General features: G+C 44.5%; 1 protein-coding gene across 15 annotated transcripts in view; it reads left to right on the forward strand.

The window, feature by feature from the left end:
* CAMK2D (calcium/calmodulin dependent protein kinase II delta) overlaps positions 1–16033 on the forward strand; it is a 275611-nt gene that overhangs the window by 157418 nt on the left and 102160 nt on the right. The gene's annotated exons all lie outside the window — the stretch shown is intronic.

Consider the following 16033-nt stretch of genomic DNA (forward strand, 5'->3'; position numbering starts at 1 on the left):
AGCAAGGGGAACAGACACAGCCCTAACAGGATGCATTTTTGTTCTTTCCACAACTCTCCCCTGCAGCCCCCCTCCTTCCCACAATTATCAGGGAAAACCCCTTATGCCCACCTTCCCTCGCTCCAAGCACAATACATTACCTTCCTGCATAAAGAATAATTTTTTTAATAAAAAAGAATTTACGTAATCCCAAGAAACTATTTACAAGGGGTGAAAATGTTTTACAAGGGGAGGGGAAGACTACTTACAGAGGGAGGAGATGACCATGTCTGGGAAGATAATGGGTCTGGGGATTTGCGGGGGGCAGAGAGTGGCACATCATTGGCTGGAGGGATCCAAGAATACTGCGGGACACATGGCACCCACGGCCACTTCTCATATGGGCTCCTACTCATCTGCAGAGCCAAGAGAGGCCTATCTCTCTCCTCAGGGGGCTGACACCTGGGTCTCTGCCTCTTGATAAATCCTGCACCCTCTCTTCATTTTCCAGATGGTCTAGGAATGCAGCCTCCACCCATTCCTCACTGCCTACCGCCCACCTATAAGTTGCTGTTGATTCCCTGGCAACTGCTGCAGCTTCCGCAGTGGCTGCCACCTGCTGCTAAACAGCAGCCACCCAGCATCACTCCAGTGCCAGCAGTTTCTGTCTCTGCCGCCGGTGCTCCTGCATGTCCCTCTGCATTTCCTCCCACCAGGCATCAGCCCCCTGTGCCCACCACTCAAAGGCCCAGATGAAGTTCATCATCTTTTGAATCTGTCAAATGCCATGGAGCTGACAGACAGTGGGAGGAGATGGGGCGTGAGGCAGCCCAGTGGTCTGGCCACACCATATGCTGCAGAACAGGGTGGGCCACCCAGGCCATGGCCCAACCATCTTTTAGCACGTTAATTTATATAACTCACAAATGCACAGTTGTCATTCCAGTTAAAACTGTGTAGCTATTTTTTTAACTGCATAGCTCGCTAAATAGCAAGCTATACTTCCACTTTGTGTCTGACATGATGTTTCCAACTAACATGCCATTACATAACTTGTGTGTGTCCCAGCTAACATTGCAAAAACACATTTAGGAAGTCAGTAAAAAAATTAAAATAAAATGAAACAAACCCACTACAGACTTTTTCGAAAGCAAACAAAACACAAGAGCTGAAGATGTTACAAGCACCATTGGCACCACTACCAGAATTGACTAAGGAAAAGACAGACCTCCATAACAAGGCTGAGAAAACAGAACCTGTTGCATTTACCTTCTCAATTTGCGCAGCTGTCACCCACTGCTCCAGCGAATGCTGCGCGGATTTTGCCAGGCCCTGTCCACCAGATGACCCCGCAGTGCTGGAGGGTACTAAAAAGGTAAAGGGAACTGAATCACAGAAAACTCGATCAGTTCAATCGAATTGGTTCAAAGACTTTAATTGACTTTGTGTGAAACACGGGGCAAATTGTTCTGCACACACTGCTGTTTCTGTACAGTCAAACGCCTAAACCTGGCCAAAAAAACTGAGGGTTCATTTGCTATTAGTGGTTTTCAGAATTGGAAATATGCTGTCAAATCCTCCCGAGAACATGAAAAAACAAAATATCACTGGGAAGCCACGGCTCAAATGCAAACGTGTGTCACATCAACCAAGAATTGCTACTCGGCTTGACTCACAACTCAAGGCTCAACAAAATGTAACCAAGAAATGCTAATTAAACAGCTAACATCCCTTTGTTTCCTAATGGGACAAAGATTGGCAATAGAGGGTCACGATTCCAAAAGTGGCAGTCTATATCAGCTCATGCAACTTTGCAGTGAGGATTGTCCTGATCTTAGCCACTGGCTTTCTGAGAAGAAATACATGTCCCATGATGTAATCAATGACTTAATTCATCTCTTTACAATGGGCATCTTACAGAGACTGGTTTCAAAGATGCATGAGGTGGGATTTTACTCTGTTCTTGCAGATGAAACAAGGGATATTGCAAACAAAGAACAACTGGTCACTTTATTTCTCTGGGTAGATGGAAATTTCACAATACACAAAGATTTTATTGGCCTCATTGACTTACCTACAACCGATTCCTCTGCCATCTATAGTGTGCTATACGACATTCTAATATACTGCAACATGCTGCTGGGTCTATGCAGGGGGAAGGCATATGATGGTTCAACTAATACATTTGGTCACATATGTGGTGTTGCTGCTCAATTTAAGCAAAAAAATCCTGCAGCTATTCATATTTCATATTCATTGCTTGGCACACTGCATAAATCTGTGACTGCAAGTTGCAGGGAAAAACTGTAAAGCAGTTTGGGATGCATTAGACTTGGTGTTAAAGGTGACCCATCTCATCAAGTAATTCCCAAAGTGAAACCCTTTGTTTGAGTCTTTAAAGAAAGAATTAACCCCGGAGAATCAAAACCTTCACACCCTCTGTCCGACACAATGAACTGTCCCCACTGGTGCAGTGAAATCCATCATAGATCACTACAGTGTTCTCTGTACTTTAATGACACAGATCAACATGGAGTCACACCATGAATATATAGAATAGCTTGTGGCATTTTGGCAATGCTAGAAAAATTTAGTAAATTTTATTATTTGCGTCTCTCCTACCTTGTCTTCTCTGCCACTGAACAGAGAATGTTATCCAAAACATTGCAAGCAGTTAACACAACACTACAGAAAACAGTGAAACTAACGTGGTGATTCCTTCTGCGGGAGTGGCCAGAACAGGCCTGCGGAAGTTTCTACAAATCAGTAACAGAGGCTGCCACCAATTTGACAAATGCACTTCACGCTGCCAAAGCACCAGAGACCCCCAAAAAGGCTGGATGGGGGAGAAGCTAGCTACACTTTTCAGAATCCAGCAGAATATTACAGGAGACAGTATTATGAAGTTTTGGATTTGCTTGCATGTGAACTTGTTCGTTGTTTTGATCAGAGCTACATTGATGTGGCTTTTGACCTGGAGAAGCTTCTGCTCACTGCAACTAGACGAGACCATGTCACTTTTGATCCCACAACTTTGGAATTGTATGCTAGCAATTTTGATTTTGATCACTTGCATACACAGTTGAAAGTGTTGCTGGATATAAGAGAGTCTGGAAACAAATCCACAATGGTAGTGACCATTAGATCAATCTCAGATGCAATGAATGCGGTGCCTGTGACAAAGACATTACTGCCAGAGATTTACAAACTACTTCGTTTATACTACACAATACCTGTGACTACGGCAACAGCAGAGAGATGCTTTTCCGCACTCTGTTATGTTAAAAGTTACCTGCGATCTATGACTCGGATGCAATTGAATAACTTAATGTATGCCTGCAGTCTCACAAGGAGACCCTTGCACAGACAAACATTACCCAATTAAAGCTGAGTTTATACAACAAAACGATCGCAGAAGGACTTTCTTTGCAAAGTTTGACACACGTGGACAATAAAATAGCACTTCAGATTCACAAACAAGGAGCTAACAAATATTGGTGAGTGTTATAACTTGATATTATTCAGTTACTCTTCCTGTACTACTGCACACAGTGTGATTTTTTGTAACTTAATTTCACGATTAGTGTTGTGTGTTAATAATAATCAAGTATACTCTATATGTATTACACACAGAATGTATGTAAGAAAGAATGACATCAAGCGTAAATATAAAGTAAGAAATTGGCGGTGGGAGCTGACGGGGGAGGACAGAGGTGGGTTGGTTTGTTTGCCCTCCCGCCTGGGCTGTGGGGTCCTCCTGAGGGCCTGGGCAGCTGGACTGAGGTCCATGCTGCTGAAGGTGGAGAAGGTCCATTGGCAGGCAGGAGAGATGGAGCCCCAAGCAAGGAGGCTAGCAGTGGTGGATGGCTTTACTTCATCCTCCTGCTCTTGGTCAGGATGTCCAGACCCTCTGCCCCCAGTGGTTTGGGGGAGGACCCCCCAGCACTCCTGGCTGGTCCTACTTCACTGACACTCTGATGCACCTGGTTGCCCCAAGGAGGTGCTTGTGGCAAAGTTGCTCTCCACCATGGCACCAGAGCCAAGGATGTTGCAGAACCTCTTGTGATAAAAGGGTCTTTCTCTTGCAGGGCCCCCAGAACCACAGGCACTATTGTGGGGACAGGCATTTGTGCTCTGGAGGGTCTTCCTCTTAGTCCAGACCTGTTGCCAGGTCCAGTCATACCCCTGGACCTGCATGTTCCCTATGATGGCCTTGAAAACATGACTGTTCCAGAGGCCTTCCCTGAAGAGGCATAGTACGTGATCCCCAGTCCAGATGTCGAGGAGCTTGTTCACCTCATACTCCCAGTTCAGGCCCCAGTGGGTTGGACTGAAAGGATCTTTACAGGAAGCTGGGGGGTCAGAGCAGGTGGAAGCAGTGGAGCCCTGTGAGCCCATCCCAACATGGTGGACCTGTTGGAAAGGAGCAGGAGATCAGTAAGGTCTGGTGTGGTAGTACTCTCTGTTGTAAACGTAATATGTAACTTCACCTGCATATTTAGATAGTAGTAAGCATTAATATGGAAAGTTATCTGAACAGTCATATATGCATGTTTACTATGAATAAATACACATCTTACTACTGCACAGGAGCCTTTAACTGGATACGGGGTGATCCCAGGGCTGAAATCAGCTGATTTTTCAGTGAAAGCCCTGGAATCACAGTGAGCTAGTTCAAGACTGATGCGGTCTCAGGGCTGAAACCAAAAATCAGCCAATTTTTGGTCTCCATCTTGTGGTTGAACTGTAGCCAGTTCAAGACTTGTGTATTGTGGAGTCTAGAAGCAACACAATCGTGAGCTTCTGCATTGCATGTGAGCCAGTTTGAGGCTCTGGGGCTGTGAGGGGTTGGAACCAGCTCCCTTATCATGCCAGTGTTGCTCCCAGCCCCCACACTGCACTGGAGTTTAAGTGGCTCCTACGTGGCACAGGGGTTGGAGCCAGTTCTCATACTATGCTGGTGTTACTGCTACCATGTGCATGCATTGCACTGCAGCCCTGAATTGGCATGGCTCTAATACAGTGGGGGCTGGTGGGAGCCTGACAAACACCTTTGTTGGACTTCCACTCCAGCCACCCCACTGAATTCTCTTCACTATATCATCTCCGTGGAATAGGCTAAAGTTAGCTCAACACAGTAATATGAGCTGGAGATATACTACTCACTGGAAAAGGCCTAACTTTGCTATGCTACAATGGCACTTAGCACATGTTTTACTGCTCAGACGCTAGCGTTGTACGTGTAGGTTGTACATGGTAAGTGTAATGTGTAAGGATTTGAATGGCAAAGAAAGAAAACCATGGAGTAAGGAAGGCTGAAGTGAAGAGATTGTGACAAGAGAGAACAAAAGTAGTCAGTCAGTACAGGGAGTCCATTCTTTAATAAAACTTGTAGAAAGTCATCAGATCACCAGTCCTGCTCTGCTAGAATTGCAGTTGTGTGGATGATTGGCTGGGTCTCTGACTTGTTCCACCCAGAAGGCTTTTTCTTCCCTAGATCATTTGGTAGAGGAAATGGAGTTGAGACCATAGGGAGGTAACCCCTACAAGGAATTTGGGATGAGGTTGCAGAGGGCTTCACTATTGTATTCTAATGTCTAGGAGATCTGAGACATACCAGCAAAACCAGTTCCAGTGAGTCTAGGAATCTGTTTTTCAGTGGAACAGGGAAGCATAAATTGCTGTTAAGCAAATATTTGAAGTAGATTAGGGCATATTAACCAAGCCAAGTAATATTCTTAAACATTTCCTGATTTCATCGTCAAGGTCTCCAATGAAGGACAGAAATAATGCATTGGCGTGCTTTATAGTTTAAAATTGAACAGATTGTCACGTGTTTAGTGAATGAAAGGGGATCAGTTGGGGCACATATTGAGATTAAATTAAGTTCAAACCTGTAAATATATTTTTTAAAAGAAATCATTTTATTAGCGTATCAGATTTGTCTGGCTTTTTTTTTTTCAGTTTGCCTTCCCTAAAATGCTTTTGGGGATGGTAAAAAAGAGAAGCACTTTCTTTTAAACCACCTTTCCTAAATGCAAGGAAAAACATTTTGTGCTCCTAAACTAAACAGCTTCTGTTTTCTAACATATATTGTGTACTGTCTTTATCTTTTAAAGCCATACATACAGTTAGTGGTATCATTTTTGACTGTACCTAAACCAGGGGTGCTCAATCTTTGGCCCATGAGACTACCCAGGGGTCTGAAAATTTGACACTGGTGGAGTAGTTACAATGTTAATTGCTGCTGTCCTGCTGCTAAATTTCAAGACCTATGGGGAGCCCTGTGAGTAGATAGCATGGTGCTGCATGCTAGATGGGACTGCATCAGCATAGGTTCCAATTCAGACGCATAGAGCCTGATCTAGGTGACACAGAGTAGGATCTGGGTACATAAGGCAGGATGCAGGTGTGTGGGGTCCAATCTGGGTGGTGCAGAGCAGGGTGCAAGTAGGATCTTAGCACTCAGGGCAGGATTGGGGCAGCATGGGGCCCAATCTGTGTGGTGCAAGGCAGCATCCAGGCATGGGCCAGATCTAGATGGCACAAAGGAGGGTCCAGAAAGCATGAGGTGGGATCCAGGCATGAAAAGCTCAGCCCTGCATGCCAACCCTGCATGGAATCTGACCCACAGACTGGCCCCTTCACTGATTCACATTAATAAATAATGCCCATACACTAAGTGATACCCCTTGGAGTACATGACTGAAGGACTCTGTGGGCTTCTACTTATCTTTTACTTCTGAAGGGAGAATAAGGTAGGAGAATGCCTGTAACTGAATTCCTATTAATCATCCTCATTCATCATGATCTATTAATAAATATGGTAACTGAAGTAGTTTTAGGGCATCTTCTTTAATAGGCAGCAGCTCTGTAGTTTGAAACTGGCACTCACGATCCTTTTTTACCATGGCAAATAGCTTATATTTTATTTGGTCTTCACAAATTATGCCTTTTTGTGACTGAATTAATATTTATGTTCAACATGTTTAAAGCCTATTAGGCTAAGTACAGATGCTCAAAAATCTCGAGGCTGATATGATTCAATCTTCACAGGTTAGTCTAAGCTGTATAGATTGAATCAATAAACAAGGGCACTTATACATATGCTTTTTGGTCCCGTGATGCACCAGAGATCCACCACTTCGGAGCAGACTCCATTAATCCAGTCTGCTCACCACGCGAACTGGCGTGCGTTGCACTGCGTCATGTGCAGTTATATAAGCGGCTAAATGCATGTCAGCACACAGAAAATGGTGGTGGTGCACTTTTGAATGAAATCAGCTTGTATGTGTTTTAGTTCAAAAGTGCACTGCTGCCATTTTTTCAGCACTAATGCACGTTTTGCCACTTACGCAACTGCAAGCATCACAGCACCAGGTGCTGCAGCGCTTGCATGTGTAAAAATGCTCCAAGTGAACGAACATTCTTAGAAATACAGTCACATGCCTGCAGTGGCTCAGGTCAAAAGACAAGGGGTGCTAGAGCACACCTCCCTGCTGGCTGGAGCAGACAGCTTGGGCCAAGGCTAGCCCACCCATCCTACCCACTCTGTGAGGGGGGGAGGTAGCAAGACAGATGCAAAGCATTCTGGGATGCTGGAGGACTGGGAGTTGATTTAAGTCTAGACAGGATCTGGGACAGAAGTTCAATAAACTGATTTAAACTAAATCAGTTCAGTCTAGTACTACATCCATCCCTGTTTAAACCAGTTTTGGCCATTTTGAAAGTGGTTTATATGCGCTGAACTTCTGTTGTGTTACAGATTTGAACCAATTTCTGATCACTTATGCCAGTCTATGTGTAACTTCTGTCCCTAGTCTTAGAGCAAACCAACTGTGATTCTTAGTAAGTTTGAAAACAAACCCTTTTTAGGCAAAGGTTGATTTCCAGTTTTTTTATGTTGGGCAGTAGTTCCTAAGCTTAATGACATTTGGCTAGAAAAAGAGGACTTGGATTAGGAATTATCAGACAAAAGGACTGAGTTAAATGTAGAATAGTGGTATGTAAGAGATAATTAGCTACTGATTCAAAACACAGGAAGTATGTGATTCATGAGACACCTTTTTAGCATTACAATTTCTGAAGCAAATCAAAGTATTTCAGCCCTTTTTTCATGGTACAATCAGAAGCTAGAATAAATGGGGGGTTTTCAAAACTATTGTCTTTTAGATTTGAACTTTATCATTATCCTGTGTTCCACATACTGTGAACATTTTAGTTAATGGTATGACAAAAAGAAAGATAGGCACCAGTTTTTAGATTCGATGATTTCTCTTCATCCTAGGAAACATTTATATGAATAAATCTAGTCAGTCTTGTTCTATCAAACTTTGGATTTTTGAAAACTGTGATTTTTTTCCATTGAAAAAAATATTGAAACCTGCTACAGTTCGGATTGTTTACTTTTTAAAAAACACTGGTAGAAATGAGAAGGAATCTGGAAGTAGTACATTCCTCTGGTTTCTACAAAACAAACACAAACACAAGAGCCAAATACAAGCAGTCTTTGTTTTGACTCTGGTGGGAGTTTCCCTCAGTTAATGGCTAAATAAAAACTGAATAAAGCCTGTAGGATTTGTCCCTTAAATTATCACGATCATTATCACACTGGAGATAATTGGAGCCTATTTATTCCATGCTTATTTGTAGCATAAGGAACCAAGGGAGAATATACAATGTCTGGTTTGGGATTAAGGTTGCCCTTCACTTTAGATGAGTGCTTATGATTCCTCACCTTGTATGAAGGCTTTTGAATTGTTTACTGAAGTATCTCCATCAAAGTAATACTTAATTGCAGTCCATTATAGTTTCATAGTTTCATAGTAGCTAGAGTCGGAAGGGACCTAGGTAGATCATCTAGTCCGACCCCCTGCCTTAGCAGGAAAGAGCACCGGGGTCAGATGACCCCGGCAAGGAGCTCATCTAACTTCCTTTTAAACATCCCCAGGCTAGGAGCCTGCACCACTTCCCCTGGAAGCTGGTTCCAGACCCTAGCCACCCTGACTGTGAAGTAGCGCCTCCTAATATCTAATCTAAACTTACCCTCCGCCAGTTTGTGACCGTTATTCCTGGTCACTCCTGGCAGCGCACGGGGGAACAGGGACTCCCCCAATACCTGCTGATCCCCCCTGACCAGTTTGTAGCAGGCCACAAGGTCCCCCCTTAGCCTTCTCTTGTGGAGGCTAAACAGGTTCAGGTCCCGTAGCCTATCCTCATAAGGCCTGCCCTGCTGACCCCTGATCATACGAGTGGCCCTCCTCTGAACTCTTTCCATATTGTCCACGTCCCTCTTGAAGTGTGGCGCCCAGAACTGGACGCAGTACTCCAGCTGCGGCCTGACCAGTGCCGCATAGAGGGGGAGGATCACCTCCCTGGACCTGCTCGAGATGCATCTGTGGATGCATGATAGAGTACGATTGGCCTTCTTGACTGCCTCCCCACACTGCCGGCCCATGTTCATCGTGGAGTCAATGACGACTCCAAGATCCTTTTCCGTCTCCGTGCTGGCAAGAGGAGAGTTCCCCAACCTGTAAGTGTGGTGCCGGTTCTTCCTCCCCATGTGCAACACCTTGCACTTATCAGTGTTAAACCCCATCCTATTCTCATCCGCCCACCGTTGCAACCTGTCAAGGTCAGCTTGTAGCCTATTGCACCCTTCTAGTGCACCCACATCCCCCCACATCTTAGTGTCATCAGCAAACTTGAACAGGGTGCTTTCTACCCCCTCATCCAAGTCACTGATGAAGATGTTGAACAGTGCAGGCCCGAGGACCGAGCCCTGCGGAACCCCACTGCCCACATCCTTCCAGGTCGAGAAGAACCCATCCACTACCACCCTCTGGGTGCGGCCCTCCAACCAGTTGGCGACCCATTTGACCGTGTGGGCATCGACACCACAGTCTCCCAGCTTTTTGATGAGGACAGGGTGAGAGACAGTGTCGAAAGCCTTCCGGAAGTCCAAAAAGACTACATCCACAGCAACCCCTGCGTCTAATGATTTGGTGACCTGATCGTAAAAGGCCACCAGGTTGGTCTGACAAGACCTGCCACTGATAAACCCATGTTGGTTGCCCCTGAGCATGCATTCCCCCGCAAGGCCCTCCTGGATGTGTGCCAGGATAATTTTTTCAAAGAGCTTACCCGGGATTGAGGTCAGACTAACTGGCCTGTAATTTCCCGGGTCCTCTTTTTTTCCCTTTTTGAAGATAGGGACCACATTGGCCCTCTTCCAGTCCTCCGGCACCTCGCCAGAGCACCACGAGTGCTCATAGAGCCGTGCCAGGGGTCCCGCAATGACCTCAGCCAGTTCCTGTAGAACCCTAGGGTGAAGATCGTCCGGACCAGCGGACTTGAACACGTCCAGCTTCTCCAGAAGTACCCTAACTAACTCCTCGCTAACCCTTGGCCCAGGCGTGTCTCTCTCGGGGCCCGAGGGGGGCCCAGCAGGGAGGTGGCTGAACTGGTCCCTACTTAGGAAGACAGAGGCAAAGAAATCGTTAAATATGTTAGCTTTGTCATCTGGCGTGATGACTAAGTTGCCCATCGTGTCCTGCAGGGGCCCCACATTACCCGGGACCCTCTTTTTACCCCCTATGTATTTGAAGAAGGACTTCTTATTGTCCTTAATCCGGGAAGCTAGTCCTATCTCCAACTCTGCCTTGGCCCTCCTGACTGCCCCCCTACATCCTCGGGCGACTATAACATAGTCCTTCTTGGCGATGACCCCATCTCTCCATTGGATATATGCCTCCCTTTTAGCAAGGAGACATTCCCGGATGCTCTTAGTGAGCCATGGGGGTTTATGTGCCCTCCTGCTCCCTTTGACCCTTGTTGGGATTACCTCCCTTTGGGCATGGAGGATCGTCTCCTTAAGGAGCAACCACTCACCTTCGACATCTGATTCCCTTCCCCTCTGGGTCCTCAGCGCTTCCCCAACTATCCTCCTTAGCTTGTTGAAGTCAGCCCTCCTAAAGTCTAGGGCTGTTGCCTTGCTGCAGCCCTTTGCCACTTTACGCTGGATGGTGAATTCCAGCAAGCGATGATCACTGTCTCCCAGGTGGCCCATCACCCGCAGCCCCCTCACCAGGTCATCACCCGTGGCCAGCACTAGGTCCAACAAGGCGTCTCCCCTGGTGGGACTGTGCACCTCCTGGGTTAGATGGAGGTCCTGCAGTCTGGCTAAGAACCGACGTGAGCGATCAGACTTGGCTGACTGCTCCTCCCAGCAGATGTCTGGGAAGTTCAGGTCCCCCATGATGACCACATCCTTAGCCCTCACTGCCTCTGTAAGCTGACCTAAGAATTCCAGGTCGAGCTCTTCTCCCTGGTTGGGAGGTCTATAGTAGACTCCCACCGTTAAGTCTCTCTCCCCTGGACTGCCTTTTACTCTAACCCAGAGCACCTCAGAGTGCCCCCCCTCTACCCCCATGCTAATTAACGAGGAAGTATATTCCTCCTTGATGTAGAGTGCTACTCCTCCACCTTTCCTTCCTATCCTGTCCTTCCTGTATAGCCTATAGCCCTTGACACTCACCGCCCAGTCATGCGATGAGTCCCACCACGTTTCTGTGATCCCTACTATGTCAGGGCTGGTGACAGCTAGGAGGAGGGCGAGTTCCTCCTGCTTCTTCCCCATACTTCGAGCATTCGTGTAGAGGCATTTGAGGCCTTCAGCGGTTGTGCCCACTGACCCCCTAGTCTCAGCAATGCCCCGTCCCCCATCGCTTACCTGTTTCTCCGTTTTGACCATTGGTCTGGGCTCGCTGGCTGTTGCTGGGCCTGGTATCTCATCGTCTCCTCCGCCGTCATCTTCCCCCTCCCCCGACGAGCCTAGTTTAAAGCCCGCCGAAGGAGGTTCACCAACCTGGAAGAGAACACACGCTTACCTTTAGGGGAAAGGTGGAGCCCATCCCATCCCAGCATGTCTCTCATCACGATGTGCCGGTCATGGCTGAGGAAGCCAAAGTTGGAGGTAAATAGCTATAGTGATATATGTGTATGTAGGAGGAAAAGGAACCAGCTCTGTCTTGTGTCTCCTTTACCTATAAATAGTTGTCATTCATTACAACACTTATAAGGACCTATAGATTACACAACTCCAATTAATAATAACATCCAAACTGAGTCTCTTCAACACGGATAAATGGCTTCATTTTGAAAGCTGTGTTGAGAGCTCTTTCCCTCTTTTTGGAACAGGTTAAATTACAGGGTGTACTGTTGATTAATGTTCTTGTATCAAAGAAATAACCTTCATGCACTTCATGCTTCTTCTGTATGAACAGATAGTACTACTGAGATGAGTTAACAGGTTTGGTTTTTGGTTTTGCTTTTTCCATTATAACCCTCTTCTCCCTAAATATGCCTTTGTTGTTACCTTCCCAAACCTTGCAGCTGCAATTGCTCAAAGGCCATGATATTATGTAACAAAGGCCATACTGAATATACCCTCCCTTTAACCACGTTACCCCAATCCAGAGCCACAGTTCATTTTCTTCCCCTGCTACTTCCCCCCACCATTTCTTTCATTTCTTCTGATCTCTAGTAAATGACTTGTATCTTTGCATGAACTGACACAGTTAAAACTCTCACTGAGGCATTCATCAGAAACAAGTTTTGACCTTACTTGGTTGCCTCAGCTTGTTTCCTTTCAAGAGGCAGTCACAGATAATCCCTTGACAACCTAATACAAGAGGCGGGTTTTTCCTTTCTGAGTCAGATTTGGAAAATTATTTAAAGGGAATGTGAAGTTTGAAGAAAATGTCTCCAAATGGATGATACAGCGGGCATGACTCTTTTGTGCCAGAGAGAATTGTGCTTCCCAAGGCGCTCTCTGTGATTCTTCCGTTGTCAGTGTCCCAGTTTTGGAACTGTGCTTTAATGACAATAGGGTCATCACTGTTTACATTATCAGCCAAAAGCAGTTTACACAAAAATATAGGACTGAGAAAAATGATCAAAAATATCACCTGTTGGAACGGTCAATAGTTTCCAGACAGTGCATTCCAGAAACAAGGAATGTGAATCAGAAAGTGTGACAAACTGTAAATATTGAGTCAGTGTTCATATGGATAAATGCTACTAAGCATTCCATAGCCACAATCTCAAGTCTATACTACCCATTTCAATATACAATTTATCATTTAAGGTTTATTTCATAATCATGATTCATTACCCAGCATTTCTTTCAAGAGTTTTTAGAGAACTGGAACAATCTGCTTTAGAGTGGTTCTGTGCATTTGTCACCTTCATCTGTGCACTTGTCACTGAGTGTTTTGCCCAGCAATAGGTCTGTCATAGCTTTTTTAATAGCCATGAATTTTTTTTGTTAACATCCAATACTATTAGAATAGAGTAGAATTAGAGTGTTCCCAGTAAATGTAGAGTTAATAGTTAATAGCATAACTTGTGAAGTTAATAGCATAACTTGAATAGAGCCATTATGATGAAGTATGATTATGCTAGTAAGACATGCTTCTGGAAAACTTCTAACTTTAATGTAGGTGAGAGGCAGACTCAGTTACTGTAGGTCCAGTTCTTCTCCCTGCCCGGTCACCGCACGTGTTCCCTGGCAGCAGGCTCAGAGAGGAAAACTTGCCTGAGCTCAGCCCATACCCACCATGCAGGCCAGCAGAAATGAGGCAGGAGCAGCTCTGGAGCTCCTCCTGCCCCCACTCCTCATCCTGGTTGCAGCTGGAAACAGTGGGGACAGTGGCAGTGGCAGGCAGGGGAAAGGGTGAATAAGAGGGCATGGGATGTGCCACTGAGCACAGAAGGGGAACCAAGGGAGGGAGGCTCTTACTTCATTTGAGGACTTAAAAATATCTGGTTACTACTTCCATGGCATGCCCTGCATGTCCTGGGGCAAGGGGAGTGGTGTAGGGAAAGACTGGAACAGGGGGATTCCACACCTGCAGCACCAGTTACTGCTTCTGCACCCTCCTTTTACAAAATCCTTTATCTACCTATAATTAAGATATTTTCCTTAATATTCTGTGTTCTCCGTAATATGTTGCCATTTATCTTTTTGACTACTTCTGTATCCTGAACATAGGTGTCGATTGAGTTGACTGTTGTTTGCCAGACCCTTATTCTGGGTTGGTAAAATTAATTTGGCGTACAGTAAATTGTAAGTGTAGTTTAAGTTATTGTCTTTTCCAATCTGCATTAATATGCATATATCTCAGTGCTGAATGTTATCTGCCAGAATATTGCCCATGCTGCTAGCTTAGGTATATTCTTCTGAAGTTCATCACAATCCTCTCCAAACTTGACTGAAGAAAACTGTGTGTCAGATTTTGCTACTTCACTGGTTAAGCTTCCTTTGCAAGATCACTAATTACAATTTAATATCATAATATTATACTGGTTCTAGTATAGAACTGTGTGTCAGCACCCGGATTGCCATTACCTATGATAAAAATGGATCATATAATCCTTTTTTTTTTTTTTTTGCCTACTAGCCAGATTTTGATCAATGAGAGTACTTTGCCTCTCACTTGGGTTCAGTTTTGCTCTTAAAGTAGACTTGTGCACTGATCTCAGAAGTCACAAATCCAGAAGTAAGGCAATTTTTGAAAATGTGAGCTAAGTAAATAACAAACATGTATAATTATAGGGATCCAAAGGGGAATAAGGAAAGGAAGCCAAACCAAGCTGATGTAATGAGCTGAAAGATCTCAAATAAACTGCCACTTCAGTGGCTGTACCATATTTTTTCCTTTTGTTGCTGCATTGTTGCCATTTGGATCCCATAATTTTTCATAATTTTAGTCCAGTTTTCTGACTGGTATATTACTGGATATGATTTTTACATATTGGCTAGGAATAGCTGTTTCACTAAGGCCCCATGCAGCCCCTGCCTCATGGCTTACAGCTCACTAAAAGCAAGGCAGATTGAGGATGCAGAGCCAGCCAAAACCACACAGTCTGAGTAAGACCTAGTTGGCTGTTCTGAATCATCACAAGTTCTGGGCCGAGAGTCAGCCAAGAACTGGTTTTATCCTCAGTTTTGTATAAACACAAGATGTTTCCTCGGGCAAAATATTATTAAGGAAAAAATCATGTTTATTTGATTGTTCTATTTAAAAATGTCATGTATTGCATGAAAATATGATTAATACATAAAGCTACCATCTGGGGAAATCTGAAAATCCTTCTCTGGTGCTTCCTCCATCAACTTCATTTCTCAATGTGAATTGGTTTCAGGGTAGCCTGTTTTTTGTTTTGTTTTATTCTACAAACAATATTATCATTAGGATACAAACAGTTGATGCCAGTTTGGTGTATTGTACTGAAATTAACTTTGAAAATTGTCATTTCATTTGAAGTAATAATAGTTTTAAAAAACACTTAAGAATTGTTTCACAGTTCTTCCATAATGTGATTTAAACTGTTAACATAATTTAAAAGATTCTGCAGTTGATTAGTGCATTTTTGTAGAAATTTCCCTTTGAGGTGTTTTGGCAGAAGTTAATGACAAATAGCATTTGATGATCCCAAGTGTGTATTGTCAAATTGATTTGAAGAAAGGTAAATCATTTTGAAATAGGTCCCTGAGCTGAAAAATAATATAAAATTATGTATGTGCTTCTTAAGCCTAAAAATACTATAGATAAATAAAACTTGAATAGCACTGAGGAAATTATGATTCCAAGTCTCATTCCTAGTTCCCTCATTCTTCCACTCTCCTCTGCTCCTAGCCAAACCTCAGTTTATCACTCTTTAATACAGTGTGGTGGGAAGCCATTGGCCTGATGACCTGCCATGTTTCTAGACAGTGCTGAACCTACTGCTCCTGCTTATCCTATCTACTTTGTATTTTGGTGCCTCTAACTCTGACAATAGCACTAATGGCTTTAGGTGGCAAGTAGTTCACTCCCGTTTCATAGTTGGTTGGGTTGGAAGGGACCTGAGCAGATCATCAAGTCTGACCCCCTGCCATGGCAGGAAAAAGTACTGGGGTCAAACAACCCCAGCAAGGTGATTGTCTAGTCTTGTCTTAAAGACCCCCGGGGTAAGAGCCAGCACCATTTCACTTGGAAGTAGGTTCCAG

Source organism: Crocodylus siamensis, chromosome 2, assembly GCF_052110815.1.
Source record: "Crocodylus siamensis isolate JL-2025a chromosome 2, ASM5211081v1, whole genome shotgun sequence".
NCBI lineage: Eukaryota > Metazoa > Chordata > Crocodylia > Crocodylidae > Crocodylus > Crocodylus siamensis.